Source organism: Anser brachyrhynchus, assembly GCF_964034855.1.
Source record: "Anser brachyrhynchus genome assembly, chromosome: 11".
NCBI lineage: Eukaryota > Metazoa > Chordata > Aves > Anseriformes > Anatidae > Anser > Anser brachyrhynchus.
In genome coordinates, this window is record NC_137706.1 from 10271271 (window position 1) to 10296023 (window position 24753).

Genomic DNA, 24753 nt, shown 5'->3' on the forward strand with positions numbered 1-24753 from the left:
TATACATCTTGGTTCTAACTATGGCTCCTCTTGCCTTCTAGAAAAGTCAGTTCTGCCCAAACACCTCAAAATTGCAACCTCACTTTTTTATTCTGCAGGTCAGCACGAGCAGAGCAACCAGCTTAAACTGAACCCTATTTCTACTCTTAAGATTTTTTAATCAAGATGAAAAAAGTAGTTTGCCTTGTCTCATCTTCATTGCAGGCTGGAGCAGATCAAGTCCACTGATGGGCTACAATTACCCTGAAGAAATGAGGTGCCCACAGAAATAAAGCTGCAGAGTATGGAGCAGAGGATGTCAAGAGAGAGCACGCCAAGAAGGAAGAGCACAGAAGGGATTAGAGACTTTCAAGAAGAAAGCAGATTCTCAGCCAGGTTTCAGAGGTAGCATTAAAGAGCTCTTGCCAAGAACCCTGTGAGGACTGCACAGGCTGCTTCAATTCCTGTGCACAAAGCAGGGGATGAAAAATAAAAGGGTTAGTAAATACATACGCCCCATGTTAAAAGAAAGTTAAACTCATATTGAGAATTTCCTAGCTCGTACTTTAAGAAAGGTTTTGCAGTTTGGAGTTTGTGGCACTCAGCAGAGAAGCACTGGTGGAGCTCCAGCCAAGGGAGTTCAGAGCTCATTTAACCCTTGATTCAGCACAGAAAGGCTTTGTGCACACAAGAGCTTAATCAACTTCTACTGCTGTCAACCAGCCATTTCTCCCACTCCATCACCCTATTGATTATTCAGTTAACGACATCGCATTACTGAAGACTGGACTGGGGGATTTTGTGGAGGGAGTCACTCCTCTTTTCCATGAGCTTATCTTTTATCAGCTGCTTGATTTGTGTTAATGTTGGCCCAAAAAGCCTAAATTAAAGAACTCTGGTCTTTTCTTTAGCCCTTACATTCATAGCTTCTGAATCCTGTCCTCAGAAACTGCCATGAAGCTGGCTCTTTGCCATTTCATGTCTGACTGGCTGATCACTCCTGCCTAACTGTATTAACTTCCTTTTGGCTCCTCAAAATTTCCCTCATCCCTAAAAAAGTTTACCAATTCCAAACTCTAACATCTTGTCCCCTCCCTTTCAGCTTTATGTCATGAAAATTTAACAAACATCACTTCCTCTGTCATGCAGGCTGCGAATGGAAGGAGTCTAATAGAAATTCACCCAGAACATGTGAGTGCAAAACCCCACACAAAGCAGCTTTCATCACCACCACTGCTTCTCTTACCCAGCCCTTTCCACAGACATCTCATGACAGGGAAGAAGAGCAGCTTTCCCTCCTTTGTTAGGAAAGTGTTCTTGAATGGTTGCAGTAGGAGAAACAATAACAATGACTTCTTCCATGAAATTTTTTAAACCACGCGAGGAAACTAGAATGGTCTGAAAGTATTTCCTTAACAATTACACACCAATTAACTCTCATACCCATGTTACTTAGATGTTAGAAAAAAGTGTTTGTTTGCTCACTCACTTGTGAATGTTTCCAGGAGTTGAAGCTAAGAGGATTTCTTTACACATCCCCAGCTCCTTCTCTTTCCAACTTTTAAAATACTTTGGGTTTTTATAGTCGTCTTTGTAGCTCACCGCTCCTCAGTTTCCCGAAGTTAACCAACAGTTCTGAAATGGTTTTGGCCAAGACCAAGTTCAGCACACGCAAACAATTCGGAGGTATTTAACAAAGAACTTTTAAGCTGCCCTTGGCCTAGGGCATCTCTCAGGTAAGAGCCCAAAGCATGCTGCTCTTCTCACTGAAAAAACACCAAAGAAAGAGCATTCGAGACATGACATCGATTAAACAAGATTAAGATGAAGCTGCACAAACCTCTCCTTAGATCATTAATCCCCAAAGACCATGACAAGGCTTTTAAACTCAAAAGGAAGTTTTAATATACTTCTTGCCAGTTTCGGGACCCAAAAGCAGCTAGGTAAGGCAGGCAGAGCTCATCAATTGCTCTTTACAAATGCTGCATTTTCCAAGGCTGGCAATACCAGCAGTGGTACATCTTGAACAAAGCTGCAGGTGAGGAAACCCCTGCAACAGGGAATGTTCATGTGGAAAGCAGCATCCCTCCAGGATCCGTCTCCTCTCTGAAAGACACGAGCCTGACACAAGCTCTGCAGAAACGACAGGGTTCAGAACAAGGAGTTCAGCAAATGTCCTGATCTCACAGCTCTCCTTACTTCATCACCTCCTACCAGCATGTAGCAGTACGTGGCAGAACACTTCCCTGCTACAATGCTCTAGGCTCAACTCAAACCCAGCATAGCCACCAGAACTAGCAGGGGTTGACCTATTCCTGACAATGGATCCCAGTTTTCATGCAAGTACAGGAACGGGACAGAACTCCAGTTCACAGGGACCAAATGCAACAACCTTCCTGAAAAATGAAAGGTGAAACACAGGTATAATTTCAGAAGCACTTTGGCCAAACAATGCAAAATTATGGCAACCAAACATCTTTCATCAAAAGTATGGGACTCCAGTGATATGCAGGGATTCACTTGTTGGAAGGAGTCATTCAGGGCTTTGATAAAGAAAGATTTCTTGCATTTATGTGTTGAGGAAAGACCTATCAGTTGGGAGACATGATACTTGTCCTTCTGAATTAAGGCTCTGAAGCAATTTGAGAGTAAATATAATGCCCTTGAAAACTGATGTTCAAAACAGAATTATTTGACAGAGTCCTAATCAGACTGGCAGGAACTATTATAGAGCCCTTACATATTGCAAGTCAGCGATAAAAGATCCAAGCTATATTGCTGCAGGACTGAACTTTTAAAAGGCTTTTCAGCAGTATTTAATTAACATTCCCACTAGCCCTTGTAATCCTAAAAACTGTATGTCATGCCCTTCCTAACCTAGATCATTGAAAACGCCATCTTCAAGGGTTAGATGAATGTATTTTAATTGAAGATACTACAAATGTTGTTCTTTGCAAACTGCCAGCGAGAGCTCACAAGGAACTTGTTTTGTGGTTTTGTTAAAATATTCATTGCTAAGAAGCACATTAACTATATGGATAAATTGCTACATGCATTAATCTCTACATAAATGTACATATTAGCAATAAAAGTACGTATTACCAGCAGGTTGGTAAATTTTTTTCCTTTGACAACAGACACATTCTGCACTGCCCAATAAGCAATATTTATATATGGTACTATAATATACCACAGCAGAACTAATGCATAGGTAAAGATAGATAGATTTTCCTTTTAATACCATATTTTTCCCTTTTGGAAGAATATAGACCACCTGACCAAATTAAATCGCATGCAGTGCCAATATACATCAGCCAACCAATGACTTCTTGTGATTATCTTTTTATGGTACCTCCAACCCCCAATCACATGCACAGCGGTTCAGAAGTTCACTCCTACTGAGAAACCAAGAACAAGTTCTCCAAACTGCATTCTCTAAACTCCATTTCATTGCTTTCTTCGCAAAGACTCTGCAATCCATAAATTATGAGACAAAAGTGATATTGCACTTAAGCGTCAAGAAAAAAATGAAAAGTACAAGAGCTAGCCATGATGGCAGATGAACAATATAAATCGTGCTGGTGCTTTAATAATTTCAAAGGAAGGCTGACAGTGGAACCTAGGAGAGCAAATGATGTAACATTATAAAATAAGTAATGCCACGTATAAATCTAGACTTCCCCAGACTTACTAGATTCCTTTCTCCTTCAGTACAAGCAGATTTCCTCTTTTAATGATTTAATACACTATAACAAAGATATTCATCAAAGCGAGTAACTCATCAGCGCCCCAACATCATTAAGCGCTGCGGGCTAGCAACGATGACTGAAGAACGACGTGGTGGCTCGGATTTGCTGCAGCCTGCATGGGAAGGGGCTACGTTCCCAGGTCCGTAAGGTAGACGGATCCTTTTCTGCGGGATACAAGAAACAGCATGTCCAAGAACCCTTTCCCCCTTCAGGAGGACCCTTGTCCCCCTTTTCTTGGTTGTCCATGCTGCACACAGGTGCCTTCTCACAATACACACCGAGCAGACAATACTGAGTGAACACTAACTGCCTGGGCTACCGTAACAAAAATTGTACTCTCAGCCCATCTTCTCAATATTAAGTTTTGAGAAATTACAGGTCATCGCAAACAATGCCTGTCTTCATACCAAAAGGCTGTCACCAATGTGGAGAGGTATTTGCTTTCAGTTAGACAGAACTCTGCTCTGCTTCTAGCTCCCGCGTTTTTCAAAAGGCATCCATCTAGAAATACAACATGGAGAAAAAGCTACACATTTCTGCATGTCATTCTATAATGGCTTCAGCTGCAGAGCTGAGCAGGTTTTCGACACCACGTACTAATAAGAACACAAAAGTCAAGGTATTCATCATCGTAACACAAATCTGTACAACGGAAAAAGAAATAACTTGTTTCAAGGCTTTGTCTTCAGCATAGGCAGGAGTGTACTCGCCCTTCAGGAAGCATTGTCAATAAACAAAGAATTAATTCAAGAAAAGCATACTACACTATGCTACACTATGCAAAGATGCTTTTCCAGCTTTGTCTATACTTCCAGTTATCTTTCTCTCAATAACAAATTATCGGTTTAATCTTAATCGACCTTACTTAAAGATCTCAAGCAGGAAATTATAAAACACAGCAAAAAATAAATAAATACGGCCCATTAAAAAATGTATGCGGAAATAGCATTGAGAACAAAGCGTCCAAACAGCGTGCCTGCAGTAAAGCACTGCAAAGTACGCGGCCATGCATTTAGTCTAACCACTCCTACTGTAAGTGATACCATCTCCTCATATATTATTAAATAATAGGAAGGAAAACAAGATAATGATCAACAGCAAAATCCAAACACAGATTCTAATTTCAAATAGCAAACATCTTAGGAGACGTATTTATGGCTGGGGCCATTTGCCTGGCCTTTCTACCACCTCGAGGGAGTCAGAAATTGTTATTTAACCAAATTTTGAACACACGGAAGCAACTTTCCTACCTAGAGTGTTGCTGGGTTTAGTTGCCGCAAGTCCAGTGACCCCAGCTCCCACAAACAGCCAGTGGCTCAGCGTGGCAGTGCTTGTTCACAAGCCTTATGCCCCTTTACTGGGGTGCTGCAGCTCTATCCGGATGTCCAGAAAAAAAAAAAGAAAAAAAAAACAACCAAGGAGATCTCCAGTCCATGGTTGTGCTGCCACCAAGTTACCTCCTGGCAAGGGTCTGCTAATCTGACCTAAACCTACCCTCAGAGCCAGAAAAGCGTCAGCCAGCCCTGCTTCAGAAGCAAGCTCTGCTGCACTTACTATTCCTGGTGTGCAATGAGGAAGAACGCTTTACAACTGCTCAGAACAGAAATCTGGGTTTCTTTCAGGCTGCTTAAAAACAATCCTTGGGCTTGCTAGGATTCACATCTAGGAGCTGTGTCCCACACGTCCCTCCTGTTGTGAAAGGAGCGTCCTTTCAAAGAGATTTTGCTTTTATAATCACCCAAGGAAAAGCAAGTCAGACCATTTAATGCCATACATCCATTTTTTTCTTCAAGCCAGTAAAAGAACTACTCTGAATATCCTAAGAGTAGAATTTCATTTTCATAATCATTTCACAGGCAGAGTTTAGATGATTTTTTTTTTTAGATGGAATTACCAAAGCCATTTCTCTCATTTCAGAAAACTACCAGTCTTCATTCCAACAGCTTATCCCCTCACCTGACATATCCCTTCTAGGCTTGCACAGGACATTAAAATGGTACTGTGTTTTACTTGATACAAAAGACATAAGATATCCCCTTTCTATTGTTATAGTGACAGAAATAAGCTAGCACGACAATCAGGTAAAAATCCTTTTGACTTCAACACCAGGGACAGAAGTTACCTCAATTGCAGCCCTGGGATTAGCTGCTCAAGGCGTGATCTCACAGCAGACCAAAACACTTTCAGGGCGATGACTGCCGTCAGTGCAGCACACAGCACGAAACGCCACGTGCACTCTACCCCCAACAAGGCCTTCACCCATTGTCAAATTTCTCTTTATTCTCATCTGTCAAAATAAGCCAGACTGATTACCTTTCCTACGAAATTAACAATATGCCAGATTTTTTTCCCCTATTCCAGCCCATTTTGGAATGCTTTGTGGGGCTTTTATTCCCCTGCAATTTTCTTCCTCCTACCTCAACTCTTCCAGCAACACATTTTCATTACTTTACCAAACTGGTCTGAGATCTTTCTAGCATTTCTAGAAAAACTTACTAGAGGGCACTGTAAAGACACCTACAAAGAGAACATTTATTTCTGTTCATCATTGAGAACAATAGTACTTTGACTTTTCCACAGAAATAGCTACCACATGTTAGCTATCGACAATGCCACATTTGTTACAGCAGGTAAGGAGGAATTTCCATTTTTCCTGCTGGAGAAATGGATTTCCCTGCCTCGAGTTCCAGTCTTTGGGCACTCAGGGACACTATTCCTCTCTTCAGATACATGCCATACTGAAAGCAAACAGTGGCCCTTTCAAGAGGTTAAAAATAGAAAATGAAGTCTTGAAAGACTCCAAATACATACTGCTCTCAATACAGGCAAGATGCTAAAAATTAGCATTAATTCCTCTGTCTTACCCCTCCTTACCACCTCGCTTTGGTGAAACCCCCAGCAGCCTCAGACCTGCCCGCCACCGCAGACTACCCTGCTGGTGTGCAAAGCACACCCAGCTGATCAGGCAGCAGACTCCCTGCCTCAGTTGTTTTTTTCCACCAGACTGGTACTTCAAAACTGGTTTAGAATGTAAATACTGGAAAAAATCCCCCACACATCACAAGAGAATTATTTGCTGAAACCAATTACTTAAATATTTTCTGAGCAGTAAACACGCTGCAGCATCCAAGAATGCTGCATGAAGGGTAAAGTAATAGTTCTGTTTCTCAGAAGCCAACGAGGCTATGGGTCACCCAAGAGACCGTATTCGATGCAGCAAATTCATTTAAAGATGCACAAGAGCTGCACTTCAGTGAATGATATTCCTGCATGCCGTGGACGTCCTCCAGCCCACCTATCCAATTCACCGCTTCAGAGCGATTACGCGATCACAAAGCACGTGTGCAGAGGAGTGAAGGGCAAAGGGGAACGCTGCTACGAAGTCAGGAGCCCTCCCATGACAGACAACAGTCAAGAACAGCACACAGGAAGATGTATGAGGAAGAAAAGAGCCTGATTTCTGTGGGAAGTTTAAAGTCAAAAAAGGGTTGAACAATAAAGACGCAAGCAAGAACCGAACTGAAAGCTACTGAACATCATTTCCAGTGTCTCTTTAGAAAGGAAGACCTCTGGCATACTTCATGAGAGGAAAAAAACCCTTAACAAATACCTTTAATGTTAGATCAAGCAAGAATTATCTAAGGGGACCTGGAAACAGAGGAACAGTCACATCCGATCTGAGCAAAGAGAATCCCTTTCACACAGCGCCTTGTCACAGCACAGTTGAGACAGATGCCAGGCAGCACCTCAGAACAGAGTAAACGTATCAAAGTGTCCCCGATTTACCCTTTGAGCATCTCACACTTGTGAGCGAGGGACTTTGGCAGTCAGAAGCGGGTTTTGCTCTTCAGCTCAACAGCCCTCGGAAAATAAGAAACCACCAGCAAGCACTGCTGGCACCTCCAAACTGACCCGGGCAGCCAGAGGAAACAAGTGAGATGAAACGTGGAGAAGGGTCCGACCAACCAACCAGGATAAAAAAAAATAGCCCCCAACTGGCAGCATGATACAAGTAAGGGCAGCTCCTCTGAAATGCAGGGTCCACGAGTTAGCTTCTCCAGACCCTGCAAAGATGTCCCCAGTGGGAAAGAAGTATCCGTCTTTCAGCCTAGATATGTACACTTAGAGAATAATTTATGCTCTGCACATACCTCTGAATGCTTAATGTTTTAAAGTCATTTTAGCAACAGAAAAATATCAACGTTAAGACAAAAAGCCCCAAATAATCAGTACATGGACAGGATCAGAGCACCACCCGGACTGAACGTCAGGCAAGCACTCAGCACACGCTGTGCACTCTCCAGTCCTGTGTTTTTACCTCCCCATCCATCTCTTCGTGTTTGTTTTTACATTGAGGGTTAGCCTGCTCATATTTGGAGACCCTACCAGCATTTTAATAACTGAGGCAGACAAATGCCTTGGGGTAGAGCATCTGACAGTCACCAAGGAAAAGCGGCAGTAATTAGAACCGAAGTCATTTCCCTAGCAAGAGCAAAAAAAATAAAATAAATCGCACTCTCAACACCAACCGATGACAGACGAATAAGCAAGGTGCTTTACGCTAGACAAATAGAAGAGCAGAAATTTGCACGGCTTTGACCCCTTGGAAACTATTTAAATCACTGCTAATTCTTAACGATGTCTCTCCCATCCACATGGTGAGTGCGGAGCCACGTCCTGCAGCAGCCACGCAGGTGGGACGCCGCTGCCCAAAAGCGCTCAGAGCACACGGCAGCAAGGAGAAGAGAGAAAATGGCATTAGGACTTATATCTAGACCATGCAGTAAGGTGTTGTAGTGCTTCTCAATACGAGATTCTGCTTGGGCTTTGTATTACTTCACTGCTCAGCAGGAACACTGGAGTGAGACCAGAAAACAGCCACATGTGGTAAGCAGCCACACCGCCCCTTACACGGATACTTCACAGAAGTCACTATACGGTTATAGGGGTGCTGCTGCAGCACCGCTTGAACATGAATTTCTGCTTGGTGATACGGACTTTGGCAGTGATCTCCTGAAGCTGGACATTGACAGTATAATAAAGCAGTAAACATTTAGAAGCCTGCATAAACCACCTCAGTGAATTCTAAGTGACATCAAGTCACATACTCCATATCTTTTACTTATATTTACGCACACACAGAGCATACAGTACATAGCCATATATAAACACACACCATATACAGTGATGTGTACCCACCACTGTTCTCCATAATGAGTATTTTTCAAACCTCTGCTTTTCAAGACAAGCATTTAAAAGTAACTGATCAAAACCATTAACCACCTTAGTAGCACCACTGATGCATTGCCTATGGAAAAAAAATAGGAAATAACTTACAAAAACAACATGATTGAACCGCATTTCAGGAAAGCTTAGAAGATCTAGAACGGGTTATAATGTAGATATAATGAAGATGCAGAGATTAAAGCCCAATATCCAGATCAGCTCCACTACTAAAACCAGAAGATAACTAGCGACAAACAAACAACATTTCAACCACAGCCAGGAGTACAGGAAAACACAAGACTCACCTACATCACAGACTGGCATCCATCAGAAAAATAGTTTAACTGGTAACTTATACACATCACTGTTAAAAATGTAGCTTTGAGGAGTTGTTAACTCCAAGCAGCAGACAAAACCCTCCTTGTGTGTCACCTGAACAATACATCAGCTTTACAACTTTACAACTTCTTTTTTTCACCTCTCTGCTGTGAGTTGTGCACATTGATCCTGGAAATATTCAATGTCTTTTAGACAATTTGGCCGTGTCAGGATCAATAGCAGTTAGAGAATTTCATCATGCCTGAAGTCCGGCAGAAGGCTTTAGCCAGGCCAGCAGTGCCCTGGCAGCAGGGAACACCCGCCCACAGCACAATTCTGCAGCACACTCAGGTTCAGCTTTGCACCAGCGCCTCTGGACCACATCCACACATCAAACTTGCTGGCCCAGGAACAGCAGAAGCTTTGCCACTGCAAACTAACCTCGCTTCAGACCTCTTCAGCCAGAACCTGACACATATTTGCAAGCCTTACTGACCTTCTGCCACGAAATGCATAAATGTGGTCTGGAATCATAAAAAAAAAAAGTCCTCAAGTCTTATTGACTGCTACTTAATAATTGCAAGTGCACTGAACATACAAGGAGTAGAGGAAATTACCGGATCATTGTTTATTGCTTTTTCATATATGAAATCAAACAGCTATACGTCACGAAGGCAAATGCAGTCTTTTAACGACATATTGTATTCAAACAAGATCCCTGAACAAACCTAATTGCACAAATCCTTTATTACAACTTTGCAGCTGTGTTATTTAATCCAAATGATATTTTTCCATAACGGATTCCTACTAAGCCGTTACCGAGCACTTTAGAAGTGAAAAAAAACAAGACAAATAGCCCAAGGCCTCATTTTCACTCCCAATTCTTGACTTCTTTCTCGGAGGAGTGGCTGGTGTAGCGTTAACTGCACTTATCTGCCAAGGAAAGGGGAGACAAAGCACACGGGCAAACAGCAGCATTCTTGCACCTTCCCGAAAAGCAGCGGAGTTGTACACAGAGCTTTACTTGAGAACAGAAAGCATGTGATGCTAATGGAGCATGTCTAACTGCCGTCATTTTCCTTATTTGATCTCAGTTGAAAGTACAGTAAAATGAAGTGAAAGGCCAGTTTTAAAAGCTTTGTACAGATTCTTGTCTCTTCTGAAAGTGTATTAATGAAACAGCTTCCTGTTTCATTTTCTAAAGACAAACAAAAGCTTTCATCTAGCTTGTTTACTCACTTAACCTCCTAAATTCCCATGAAGCACTGTAGCTTTGATTGGCACAGTTTTTGTCAGAGTAAAATAAAAAGCCTAACTGTAGCTTTGCAAACATATTAGCAAAAATATTTGCAAGTATTAGCTTTGCAAATGTTAGATAGATATGTAAGGAAAAATGGATGTGTTCATTTATAATAAAGATTATTCCATCAAAGTGGGAAAGCAAATATGTTTAAAAACTTACATAAAAATGGAAATACTAATATTGCATATATTAAACAAATTACCATACCAAATTACACATACGGACATGACCTGATTACTTAGTCAGAAATATTTAAGAAAAACAAGTTCCTAGGTCACCATTAGAAGGAATTGGCTTATATTCCTTTTTTCCCTCCCCCAATTCCCCCCTAACAGTGAAAGTTCTCAACTCTCCCTCTAAATATTTAAAACCTCCTAAACAATAATTTGACTAAAGAGTGCCAGAGGGGGTTAGCGCACAATTTCTCCCTTCAGCTCACCTGAGAGATGGCTCCTTTTAGCTGTATTCCTTCTGGTCCATTAAAAAAAAAAAAAAAGAAGAAAACCAGCAGAGGCAACACAGACGACCCGTCAGCAAAGACCCCCAGACGGCGGGCAGGATCACGGAGCTGCATGCAGGTACTGCAGGCTCCTGTTCAGGCCCCCCCAGGACTGCTTTGGGCTAAACAAGAAAGCTCCAAGCAAGCCCATTCCAGCTTAATCAAGTCTTTCACGTTGACAAACTGGGCTCCGGTCCCGATATCCCTCTCTGCGTTGAATTGGCACGCACAGACTGCACGCCACGCTCTGACAGCTACCTGCCTGGCTAGTACTCCAGGTCAGGATGCTCAACACAAAGCAGAATTTTTAGCTCAAATAAAATCAAAACAAGACTCAGATCTGACCTCTGCATATCACATTGGAGGACAGTACTCAGCTGACATGGCTTTACGTTTAAGTTGTTAAATAAACAGGCCTGACTCCGTTTAATTTGATCAATTATGGCAACAAAACCCCAGAAGGAACAACTCCACAGAAGCAGAGCAATACCCATTTCCAGCACTGACAACTGCACGTTTCAGATGTGTAACAGATGGCTAAGAAAAACCTGCGCAGACTGTGTTGATAGCACCCTTTTGCTTTGGCTGTGCCTTCTTGATCTGGGGATGCGAAAGCTCACCTGACTAGGGCGAGCTCAAGTACGAGCTGCTGAACAGAACTTTTTAAGCAAAGACAGACACACCAAGTATTTATACTTAACATTTCTTCCGATTCATGGACTGCAGCCAGGTTTCAAGTGCTCTCGCAAGACAAACATTTACCTTCATATGACAACAAGCTCTTCAACCTGCCTGGACAGGGGAATCCAACTAGCTGACTACTTACTGTCTGAAATAAAGCTTCAGCTGATAACATTTCCCCAAACACAGTTTGGGTACAGCTCCAAACCTCTTTTCATATGCTGCAGCTGAAGGAGTCACATCTCAGAACGATGGAATAATTTTGGTGGGGACTTCTGGAGATTGTCTCAGCCAGACACCTGCTCCAAGCAGGCCAGTTTAGATCAGGCTGTGCACAGATCTGGCCAGCCAAGCTGGAAGCACCTCCAAGGATAAGCATCAACAGAAGGCAAACAAGCAAGAAGGGTACCTGCATCCAAAGCATTGTGAGAGAGATGCCCCCAACCTTGGTTTCCACTACATTGTTTCTGACACACCACAAAACGGTTAAATACCTTCACATTGAAACCACAGAAATCCCAAGCAGCAGCACAAGCAAAGCCACAGCAATGGCAGCATTAGAAAAGATGTTTTCTGAGGAATCCAGTAATGGAAGCTATGCAGTGTGCCTGACCCATTTGTGACCATGCTTAGAAGCAAGGAGGAAGATGCAATACACCAATATGCTCTGAAAATCAGAGCTGGGACGTGTTCGGATGGGCAACAGGAGGAGCAGACCTGCCTCCTAGCAGCACGCCACTCTCCAGAGTATGCCTTCCACTCATCCCACAATGTAGGATTCTGTAAAACCTCTTGGAAAAAAGTTACGCTTTCCTGGTGGAAAATGATCGCTGTACCATAACCTCACCGAATCCCAAGACCCTTTCCTGACTGCTGAGCTCGCTGATAGTAATTACAGTTTTGCTTAGGCTGACAATGCTGTTGAGCACACTGCTTTGCCACTGAGACCAAAGGACACAAGTTCAACGACCAGGGGAGTCAGCGAAGGCTTCAACCTCAACGCAGAGGTGCTAACCACCTTCAGTGTCCCCAGGCGCCTCTTTACATCAGTTCCTGACTCCAGCTGAGCTCCAAACTGCAGAAGTTAACCCGTTCCTCTGCTGTGTAAACCGGGTTGGGTGTTTGTGGCCACTTACCCATCAGCTACAGCCACTTAGCACAACCCAAGCACAGGGTGAGCCATCACCACCCTACAACTGCAAATCCACTCCAAATCCAGCACCACAGGACACAGGGAACACGAGGATCTCCACCACCACCCTTCAACCCCAGTCTCTCATTCCCTTTCTGCTGTGACCTGCTATGTGTCACCAGGCGTAGTTTTTTCCTCTGCATTAGGACTCCAGCTAGCATTAAGGTAAGGTTTTTAGCATATCCTTCACATTTGCATCACAGTTGCTGCCTGCTGCAACAAGCTTTCTATTTTAAATAATACATGCTGATAGAACGGCATTAAAATACAAAGCAACTTGCAGAAATAAGTTAGCTCACGCATCGCAGCACAAAACAAGTTTCAAAAGATGCTACAAGCAAAGCTTTTCCCAGATTCTTTAAGAATTTCTGCTGTAAAGTCTCCCAGTCACCAAAATACTACCTCTGAGATAAAACCACAGACATTTTCAGCTGAAGGGCAGACCTACCCCGCCTAGGCATCCACCACTGACCACTGTCAGACACTATTATAAAGCTAAAAATTCCTTTGGTCTCATTCTCCGTGTCCATTCCGGGTTTTATGTAAACAGCCTGCACAACCTTCTCCTGAGAAACTTTCTAACTCAAACACACCTTAATCACAGTATAATCAAATAATTAGATCACAGTCCCTGGCAAGTCTACTATTAACACTCAAAAGTTATGTTTAAGTTTAAAAAATAAAAGATTTTTTCCCCGTTTCAATCAATTCAGAGTACATTATGGCTATCACAAACAGGAATCTTTTCTTGCAGACTAATTTCCCTTTTTCAAAGAAATATTTCCATGAGAAAATTGTCTATTAATGTGCGCAGTGGGTCTTAAAAAGACCTACAAACAAAAAACAGAACTACTGAACACCTCCTTTTGGTTATAAAAAGGACGAAGCATAGCTTTCCAAGAAAGCCAAGCACTCATGTCACCTTTACCTGTGAAGGATGCCCAGACAAGAGTGTGTAAAAGCACTACATCAGGTCTGTAACAAACATCCGCTGCTACAGGTCCCATTACAAAACAAAGCATTTATGGAAGAAGGATCTCCAGGGTGATTCACTTCAACAACAGCACCAATCTGCATATACAAATATGTTCTCAAGCATATGAATATGTTAACTTGCTGTTGTGTTTTTTGTTTTTTTTTTTTTAAATCAAAGCCTGTGCTGTTTCTGCAAAATGTTGTTTGTCGCAGTGTCTGGTTTTGAATCACCCAGCACACATGCTACACGGTTCCTCCTTCCCAGAACCGTACTGTTACCTTACTTGCACGAGAGGGGATATAAATCACAGAATATTAAGTCCAGAAAGAAGCTGTGCCCTTATTTCAATGGGATTTCTTTGCAGCACTCTTCTTACTGCCAAGACTAAAGTGTTATTACATTGTCTCCCAAAGCTTTTTTTTGTTTTCTTTTTTGTTTTGTTGTTTTTTTTGTTTTGTTTGTTTTTTTTAAATACGGCTTGCATATATTAAGAGTGGTTTTCATCCTCGTAAACATGGAGGAGAAAAAGGGAGGGACAAGTTATTCACATCTGCACCCTTACCAGTTCCAGGTTGAACACTATCTCCTGCCCAGACCAGTACATCCAGCCACAGCAATCCAGCAAAGCTTTCCTCCCTACTTCAGCTGAAAATGATGGAAAAATTGGGGGCGTTAAATCTCTGGGACAAGAGCTTGTGAACTCCGGGGATACACTGCAAGCCTGTGAAGCCAACACCAAAGCCAGGACGGTTCCTACAACATTTGAGCTCCAGGCACTTAAGCAACCCCAGAAGCCTACAAGCCTGCCCAGTGTGATTCGGCTGCTGGGAGCAATTGCAACCAGGGCAGCCAGATGGGCCATAGGCTAAAAATTTGTCATGGAAGCTATGAAAGAGGATGTTATACACCAATACCTAACAATCCAGGTGCCCAAAGCTAGGTCACCCTTGCGTTACTATTTGCACATACTGCAGACATCTCAAATACCCGCGCATTCAGTGCCCAGGGCACCTCTTCCGTAACGTGTTGCTTCCTTGTGCATTGTCAGACTCGTGCCATCCTGGGAAATCAGCTTGGGCTTCTCACCAGTTTAACTGGGTTCAACTATACAGAGAAAAAGGCAATCCTGGATACCAGTGCTATTTTTTTTTTTTTAATAACTCTCCTAAATTATCGGTCAACAGAATTTCATCAAAAAAAATCTCATTGGGAGCTATAACTATCTAGAGATTTTAGGAAATCTGGGGCTACATAGAAAGTATGGTGGAAAAAGACGACAAAACATAACTGGACACTGTCTAACGAAAGCCCTCAAGCCCTCTCTGGGGTAGGCGAATGAAAAAAGCAAGACAAAGCAATGTCCAATGGCCATAAAGCACAACAAAAACACGACACAGAAGGACAACATCTTCTGGTGAGCGTTGAGCATTTCTTCTGCACAGACCTGAGTCAAATCTCCAACAAGTGCATACAGAAAACTCGAAAGGCCCAGTTCATCTGAAGGTTTACCACCTGGCTGGGAGTCCAGAGGTGTGATGGCTGAGGAAGCCTGCAGCACTGCTTCCCAGACTCGCAGTACGAAGCGCTCACTATCACAAGCTCCTTCTTGCAGAGGCTGTACCAAAACCGAACGCCTAAAGGCTAGTGGGATGGTTCTTAGTCCCCAAACTATGAACACATCAGATGCGACATCCACATCCAAACAGCAACCTGAGAACATTTCAACAAAAGCTCATTAAGTTTGCATAACTTGCTTTTAGTTCCTGGTAGAAAAAATTCTATTAACGTGGTCAAAACTACTATTAGACTAAGGTGCCTGGGTATCTCATCGATTAAATTAAATATCATTAATTTTGAATGCAACTCATAGATCATTCTCTAAATGCTATGCCAAAATTATAATTGAGTCTTCATTAAGTGATCAGATGGGAAACGGGAGCTCTCTCCCCACTACACAAGTCAAGGTTAAACTGCAGCTCACACAGGATTGTTAAGAACCGCCACAGACCCCTCACCTTCCAGAGCCCCCAGAAAAGGGCTGGTTTTGTCATCCCAGATCCACCCGCTCCTCCTTTCAGCTCACCCGTAACCTTGAGAGAATGGGAGAGGTGGAGCTGCTAAATGAAGATAGATTTTTCAATACAGTCAAAGGGACTTAAGAAAAAGGAAATTATCTCCAGCTACAATTAAAGTATCACCGCATTCACTACACTACGTTCAAGTTTTAATTTAAATTAGCTCAGAACAAAGCAAGCTGTCCTTTCAGCCACATTCTTGTCATTTCATCTTTGCGGTATCAGTGTCAAGACAAAAAAAATTCCTAGCCTTCCTAACAACTTAGTATTACAGCTATATTTGGTCACTCTGTGTGTAAGCTGGAACTCTACTTCTTAATTTTTCATAGTTAGAACTAGACTTAAAAAGAAAATTGGTAATTTAAGATGCAAAAGACAACACTGGTAAAACATTTTGAGGAAAAGGTTTAGGTGCCTGATGCAGCTTTACAGACAGTTGAGACAAGAGGAGAAGCAGCACTGGAGCTCACTAGGGCAAAGCCGGAATACCGGTACTTGAACACAGATTTGGAAGAGAGCTTTGCATAGGGTCAGGATCCAGAGCTGGGTTTTCCTAATGGACAAAACAGGCCCTCGGCTAGCACCAGGCGATGCCAGAGGGCACCGAGGACCACGGGCAGGCTCTGGGTGCACACAGGGATGCATTCTAGTGTTGCTCTGCAGGAAAAGGACTATTAGCAAAGTCTCAGTACATTGGCAGCGTTTCCCTTATGACTCCACAACTGTACGTTAAGATGCAGCTTTCATGATCTTGTCCTGCAATTATGCCTCTAGATCACAAATTTTTTATTAGACCTTTTATTTCAGCATAATTGGTTATAAAGCCATAAATGTGATTTTTCCAAGAGAAATATTTTGCAGAGATGGCACTTTGAATCCTCCCCCCCAAGACATTGATCTGTTATTGATCTGGGATGAAAATACACCACTGATTTTACACTCAAGTATTGATCGAGCGAGGTCAATTCCAGCAAGATATTCGGGGTACTAAAAACGTACGAGTGCACAGCTGGAATGAGTTATGGTACTTCCAAGCACACAAATTCCTTTCCTTATAAAATCATAGTGGAACAGCTTGCTGGATTGCAGACTACTTGCAGGAGGGGCTTCAGCAGCTCATGGATTGATTACAGGGGAAGGCTGTGATCCCCATCTTGCAGAAAATAACAGAGGATTTCTTGAAAGCAATTTGATGAGAAGCTGGCTGCTTCCCCTAGCTCCTGTTGGCCCAGCCAGTCCCGCACAGGCACACCTGTCCAACAGCGCTCTCCATCCCGACGCACGCGCCGACGGTCAGTCTGGTCCCCACGGCACGCCGGGATTCCCATCTGTCTGTCTCCATGGCTACACCGGCAGAGCAAGGAGCATCCTACAGCACATCCTACAGCAGCCGGGCAGCCAACCCTCCGTGGTCCCTCGCCAAAGGGGACCACAAGCACGGGTGGGTCGGAGAGGGGCACAGCAGCCCCTGCTCGGGCTGAACGAGCCCTGAGCCTCGTGAGCTGCTTTTTGTTGTCCTCACGTGCTGCAAAGCGAGGTGGGTTGTCTCAATTCAGGTGAACCAGGGAGCATAGCAGGGATCACAGAAGTAGTGAGGGGAACCTGAATACTATGGGTGAGTGTCAAATAGCAGCTTCGACTTTGTCAGGAAGGCGCTTTCATTTGCCATGGCAGGAGTGAAGAAAGAACCATTTTGTACATGCTTGTACTTTCCCAAACGCTGCTATTCACAAAAGTCACAATGAAGTTTTAATAAAGAACATACGTGCACTAACTGCCGTTTAAAGAACATTCTCAGGCGCTGCTCTGTGGTGCTTTAGACTTGAATTACTCCGTTGCTCTCCGAGAAAGCTTCCTTTTTTCATTTTTCATTGCCCTACAGTCTAGTTTTTAATCAAAACCGGAATAACTCACCCTAGTAAAAATCCCGGAGTTGTGTCTTTTGCTATTAGTTACCTTTCGAAATGCCACTATCCGACTAGTTTTCTGCTACACTTCTTTAAAATAGACTATTATGAGATTTGTATTGAAAATCAATCACTAAGAGCTGCAGGTAGTCTTGGCCTCCTTTTGTGTTGCAAGGCACATCAGTCAATCTGAAATAAAGCGTCATTGTCTGACTTGCGGCCCGCACCATGCAAATCCTAGATGCGTTGTGCTGCAAGTCCCAAAGACAATGACATCACCCGTCCCCATGTGGGATCTGCTGGAGATAAAGCACCAGGATTCCTTCCCACTATGATTTCAGAAAGCGCAGCTCAAATGCTGATGCTGTCCTCGCAGCAATCAAGAAGCACGTTCACGTGATGAAGCACAGTTTCGGCCATGCAATTCCAACAGTAACATTTTCTCCCATTTTCAGCCGTTAAAATGCGAGAGACTATATACACAGAGCCTGCAATTCAATTTGGAAGATCTTTGCTAACAGCAGCAGTGAAAAGGAGAAAAAAGCCCATAGAATTCCTCCACTTAAAGCACAATCTCAAAACATATGCTTACAATCCTGGAAATCTTTGAGAGATTTAGTGTGTTAAACAGCTGCAGCTGAGCTTAGAATGAACATTGCAAATAAATGCTAATGAGATGCTTATAGATCCTGAACAAATTGATTTACTGAGATCTTGTCGAGTGTCTCCTATCAAGGGTTTGTCAGAGTAAACAACCAAATCCTTATAAACAGAAGTGACTCATTCATTACAGCTGGAAAAAGACTTTAAATAAAAATCCAGGCTTTAGTTCAGGAAGACGATGAACCAGCCTCATACACACATATCCATACGTGTTTTATGTTTTGTTTTTTTGTTCTTTGTGGTTTCAAAAGTACAAATAATGAAACAATTATGTTTTCCGGCCTCTGCAGAAATTTGTCAGCAAGAGAAGTAGCAAATGGTGTCGTTAAAAACATACGTATAGTTTAGCTCCCCAGAAGCTGCAAATCATGTAGCAGCGCCACGACTAGGTTTAAAGTCTCAAGAAGCAGTTATCAATGTGAGAACTGCCCAAACTAAAAGGAAAATATAAATGCTTACATAAAGCTTTAGAATAAACCCATGTAAACCAGATGTACAACAAGCCAACATTCACGTTTTTCACTGGAATTTGTTTTAGCACAACCTGTGTGTGTGTGATCAATGCCTTGGCAATCACACAGGTATGAACTCCGTCATCTTTAAATGAATCTTATTGTTCATAACACTATGTCATATTACATCATTATGAACAATAAGCCACACTGGAAAAAAATGAGGTAGAAATTTAGTTGCTATGTATCAGAAGAAAAAAGGTTTCTAGTTAAACAAACCTGGATCACTGCACGGTATTGTAACTGTTGCAGTGTGGAAACCCTGAAATTTCTTTTGGACCATTTACCTATAGAAGATAAATGTTTAATACTTTTGTAATGGCAGGCAGGGAAAGCGAGAACACGTATCCTCTGTCCGTGCACAGCCAGAGTTTCTCTCACCAAATGAGAGACTTGGAAACATGAAATTCTCCGAAGAACTGGGATAAAAAGCAAGGGCCAGTTTATTAATGTCAATAGTCTTTGGGGAGGTTGTGCAAAAGAGATTTAGCAGGGAAGAACAAACGCAATAAAACCAATCCCTTCACCCTTTCATCCTCTGCAGCTCTGCTTACTGACAAGCCTGGCAGCTCTCATGGGCGGCCGGCTCAGCAGCCTCAGCCTCCCACTCCAGCAGGAGCAGCCCCAGACCCGGTTTCTTCTTGCTTTGCACAAGGTCCTCAGGAATCATGCACTGCTTTTACCAGGTACCCTTGCAGAGATATCCATTTTAGATGACGGTGACTTCAGTTTTTTCTAAAACAAAGCTTTCTTTCCGTGGAAGAGGAGCCATCCTCTAAACTTGGCTAACTGCATACCTGAAAGATGGGCTTGCACTACAGTCCCAAGAAAACAATCTTTCCCCTTCTTTTGTTCTTGCAGGAAAAGAACTTCCCAAAGCCTAATAACTAGCTCTTCAACAGCGGCACAGCAATATGCAGCACAAAAACTGTTCAAAGTCTGTTTTTTTATTTCAATTAGCACTTTAAAGAAAATTTAAATGAAAGCAACAAATGTGAGAACTATGAAGCAGCAGTAGCAAAGACAGACTATCCAGATGTGTTTACTTATCCCAGAAAAACATCAGCATTTTTCCATGTAAGTGGACATGATTTTTGGGTGTAGCTCTGCAAAATCTGAATAAGGACAAGCCCACACTAAAACTCCACAACTTGAGTGCCTTCCACATGTCCTACCCTCTTTATGCCTAACTCTGCCAAAGAGCTCACGGTTAGCACTGAACAAGAGGTCTGTTGGACACAACCGAGCCTCTAAGTGCAACTCCTACGCATTATTACACTACCACCACATTACTTGGTTTATCTGAAGATGACATGAAGGACACCTCACAAACATTACGGAGGCAGTATTTCACTCAGGTTAGGCAATGGGTAACTCTGACATTCAAACTGACGTTTTCTTCCTCAGAAAATAGCCCAGCCTAAGCTTCAGGTGATTTACAGCTGAAACATGCACGAGCAGTAACGCACTGCCCAGCAATCAGTTAATTTGTAAGGCATTTGCGCGTGGAGCCTAACAAACACGAGGTACTTCCAGAAAGCAAGTTTCTTTTGACTCTTGTCTCGATTTAAAAGCCCTATTTCAAACCCACCATACTATTACTACCAATCACTTGATATTTATCTCATGCTTTTAAAGACACTGTATACCAAGCAGAGCTCAAAGCCTGAAAGGTTCAGATGAAATAGCTTCATTTCAGACCCACGTCAGTCCCCTGCGAGAGGTGTTCAACACAAGTATCTGGCAATCAGGCCATCCCATACTCCAACACCAGCTCCTCCGCTTGATTCTGTCAATAACCTCACTCATATATCTTTTACTGAGCAAATTTGCGTTTCTTGTAGATGGAAGTTATCACTGATCCATTTTGCACTGAGCTTAGACACCTTGAGAAGAGCAGAAAATCTGTTTTATTTGCAAATAGCACAGGGGTTTCAAAAATTTTAAATGAAAACACAACAAAGAAGTTCCATGTCTTCCCTATAACGTTAGCTTTCAGACACTGGAGTTATTCTGCCAGCACTTAAGGAAACTCACACCCTGAGCAACACTCCAGTGCTGCCAGGACAAGTGGATGAGCATGGGCCATATCTCCCTCTACAGTCAGACTGTCACACAAATACAACAGGAACCATGAATTCTGCCAATAATATGGGTGAAAATTTACTATAAATCTGTATTCAGATCCATCAGCTACAGCACAAGCCAAACTTAAAACAAGACGACTTTGGCAGAAAGCTACAAAAATAAGCAATATAGAAAACCTCTCCAGAAGACCTCCTAGGACCTAATGTTTATTGAGGAAATTAAAAAGCAACTCAACCACACTTATTACAGAATGATGCCATAAAATGTTAGATAGAGTGTATGTCAAAATGTTAGATAGAGTGTATTTCCTTGTTACCTCTGTCCACAAGCTTTAATTCTGGATTTCACATTTTGAGATGAATAATTATCCACTTGACTGGATGGCCAAGCAGGGTGGTCTTCTGCTCAAACCTGCAAGATTCGCAAGATGCATTTGCCATCGCAGAACACCCTGCATTGTATAGGCACAGCTGTTTCGGGTTTGCTAGGAAATAGTCATATATAAATCCTGTAACTGTTAGTTCACAGCTACCGAATGTAAAAAGACTGCAGATTTGGTAGCATATCGACAGCTCACATTCCTAGTCATGACACTGAGGGAGGGATACTCCTGCTCTTTCTGTTAGCACATAGCAGTATACTCCCCAAAAACAAACTTTTCCTTACAGCAGAGATCTTGCACCTCATGTCACAACAGTTCAGAACTCACAAGGTACAAAGCTCCCTGAACAGAGAGACATAGGAGCAACAGCAGAATAGAAAGCAGAAAAACGCACACAACATTCAACTGGAAGTTTAATTTTTGTTAAAGAAGGATGTTTTTCCTAGAGCTGTCTCCACATTAGTTAAGAAAACATAATACCACACTATGTGAGACCTACAGCCCAGATACCAAGGGCAACAGCAGAATGTTTTTTAACGAATACACATAAGCCTGGCCATTTCTACAGTCCATTCTCCTTATTCTCCTCCAGCACCTACAGCTGTTATATGGGAATTGTAGGGGGTAAATGGCTGCTCAGACTTCTGCTGTCCCTTCACTGACCCGTTGCTCATCAACAAGTCTAACCTTGTCCGCACGTGATGTCTGCCTCGCGTTCTGGGGCAGCAAGTTCCACAATTTAAATCCCCACTGTACAATACAGTTCCTCCTATAATCCATTTTTAACCAACCTGTGAGTTTTCCCAAGTGAATTGTAGTTGTAGCACTTCAAGGTCTGATGAAGAGTATCATGTACTCACCAGCCGCCTTCTCCAGCCTCGGCCTCCTCCTCCCCAAACTACTCAGAGCTTTTCCCTCCTCTCACTTCCTTCCCGAGATGCAGACTAGAGCTGCCCACACCAGTGTTTTATGGAGTAGCTGATGACATTCTCAGTACCTCTCCCTGCTGAATGAGGCACTGCACTTGATCGACTTTTTTGGCTGCCGCTGCACACTGCGCTAATGGCAAGAAAGAACTGGCACCCGTGGCTCTGCGTGCCGGCACTGAGCTCTCCTCAAAGCAGTACGCATACTGACACTCACCTGCTGCCTTTTGCTGGCATGCTGGATGCTGCGAGGTCCTTCTGGATGGAGCTCCTCGCCGTCAGCACCGCCTGTGATTACCCTGGTCCGCGATCTGACACATCTCACTACAAAACTGCACAGCGGAAGAAAACACTTGACTGCATTTTCCCGTATTTCATTTCTACAGCAGCTAAATATATCCGTCTCAAAATGCTGACACTGGCTTACTGGACTCCGTACAGTTGAAAAAACACAAAAATTCAGAGTTCTACTTAAGAGATTCTGCTCTATTATGTACCCCAACAAATGTATGCAGTTAAGAAACGCTAATACCCACTTGGACTGTGTTTTCTGACACTCAATCACTAAGGAAAGAGTTTTTAAAAAGCTACACTGAATTACATGTTGCTCCCAAGGCAAAATACATCAAGGCAAACTAACAGGAAAAATACTTTAGAGCCATAGCAACTGCAGTTTAGGACCCTCACAGCAATTAAATATTGATGCTGTTTTCTTTTGTATAATTTAAAGCAAAGTACAATGACAAGTCGTAGTAACACTGAAAAATAAAAGTGATATTGAGATGATTGAGACGTCGCAAAGTGCTTATTTAGTAACTAAAAAGGAAACCTCAACACTTCATTATTCCTTCCCATAAGCAAGACTAACACTGCTTCTCATCAGTTGTCCCTGCAAAAGGGTGGATGCTTTTAAGCAGCTTTTCTAGCTTTTCAAAGACCTGAATTCTCTGCTTTCACAGTGTGTTCTCAGCATTCCAGGGCTGGAAATGAAGCGTTTGGGGAATAATGTTGGACATTGTCATGAACTGAATCTGTACACCCTAAAGAAAAGCACTTATTTCCCATAACAAGTCCAAAAATACAGTCCAAGATTAAAATAAAAACAAAAAAAAACCAAAACCTACAAAGACAACGTGAAGAGTAACATCTCAACTACTAACCTATTAAAAATATATATACATGCCTTTGCCTCTCAGGTAATTAATAAAATGAGCAAAGGAATATCATTTCGCACTTTTTTTTCTAAATTACAAAGAAAACATTCTCAAAAATACCATGACATAAATGTGACAGAAATAATCAAACCACAAGCTTGAGATTTTAGAGAGGTTTTGGCGTACAGCTTGTGTGGTTTGTTTTTTCTTTAATGAAACCAACATCTTGTAACTGCACAATTACCTGTTTTGACAATACTGTTTCACAAACACATTGAAGTTTCACTAATTGTATCTCACATACAGTACACAACTGCACTTTATTTAAGTGACTTTCTAAAAAACAGCCTACACAGTTGTGTACATCACAAAACCTTTTAAACAGGACCCACCTACAGCATTTAACATTAAAGTGGGAGTGTTTTTGCAACTTTTAATTGCTTTTCAAGCCACTAGTTCTAAAACATAAAATAATTTAGAGAAAATTAAAATGTTACTTAGTATGCAGCTTTAATTCTAGCAATTTTACTTGACTTCAGCCATGGAAGAGAATTTTTAAGTGAAGCTGCATTAATTCCTAAACATAGAAAATGAACAGCATATGAATTATTTATTGATGGCTTTTGCTTCATGTCAGCAGCTTTGCTGGAGGAAGTGATATTTATGAAGTCCCCCAGGACACCAAGAAGTTAAAGATGTGCAAAGAAACTGTAGGATAACGTTACCACCTCTGCAGAACGATATTTAAGGTATGTAGGTGTCATGGGACGTTTTTCTGACCACGCTGTACAATGCTGAAATCCAGATTTTTCAGGGTGGGAGGAAGACAACGATCAATGAGCTGATATAAAGAAAGCCAGCATCTTTCCAACTGTTGATAAGTAGGACTGTGATCCTTTATGCACAGCAGGTATTACAAGACGACATTATAATTCTGAACCGTTTTCCACCTCCCCTTTAACCACCCTCCTGCCACATCCACCTCCTGCCTTAAGGAACGCCTCACCAACCCTCAAGCAGGATCACAGAACAGCACCTAATCACAAGGATGAGGAGAGGCGGCAGCATTTCCTGACTCCTATTCATCTCCTCTTTAATCCCCCTGCCAGAAATTGCTTCTCGT

At 42.4% G+C, this 24753-nt stretch overlaps 1 protein-coding gene across 12 annotated transcripts in view; it reads right to left on the reverse strand.

Moving 5' to 3' along the window:
- Positions 1-24753, reverse strand: part of NEO1 (neogenin 1) — a 192112-nt gene that overhangs the window by 138204 nt on the left and 29155 nt on the right. The window contains exon 1 of one of the 12 annotated variants that reach the window (XM_080607274.1): positions 22694-22808. The exons of 10 other annotated variants lie outside the window; for them this stretch is intronic. The gene's annotated coding sequence lies outside the window, so the exon portion shown is untranslated. Of the gene's footprint in view, positions 1-1468; positions 1699-22693; positions 22809-24753 lie in introns of those variants that run through there. One more of the 12 variants, XM_080607283.1, reaches the window with a different exon arrangement.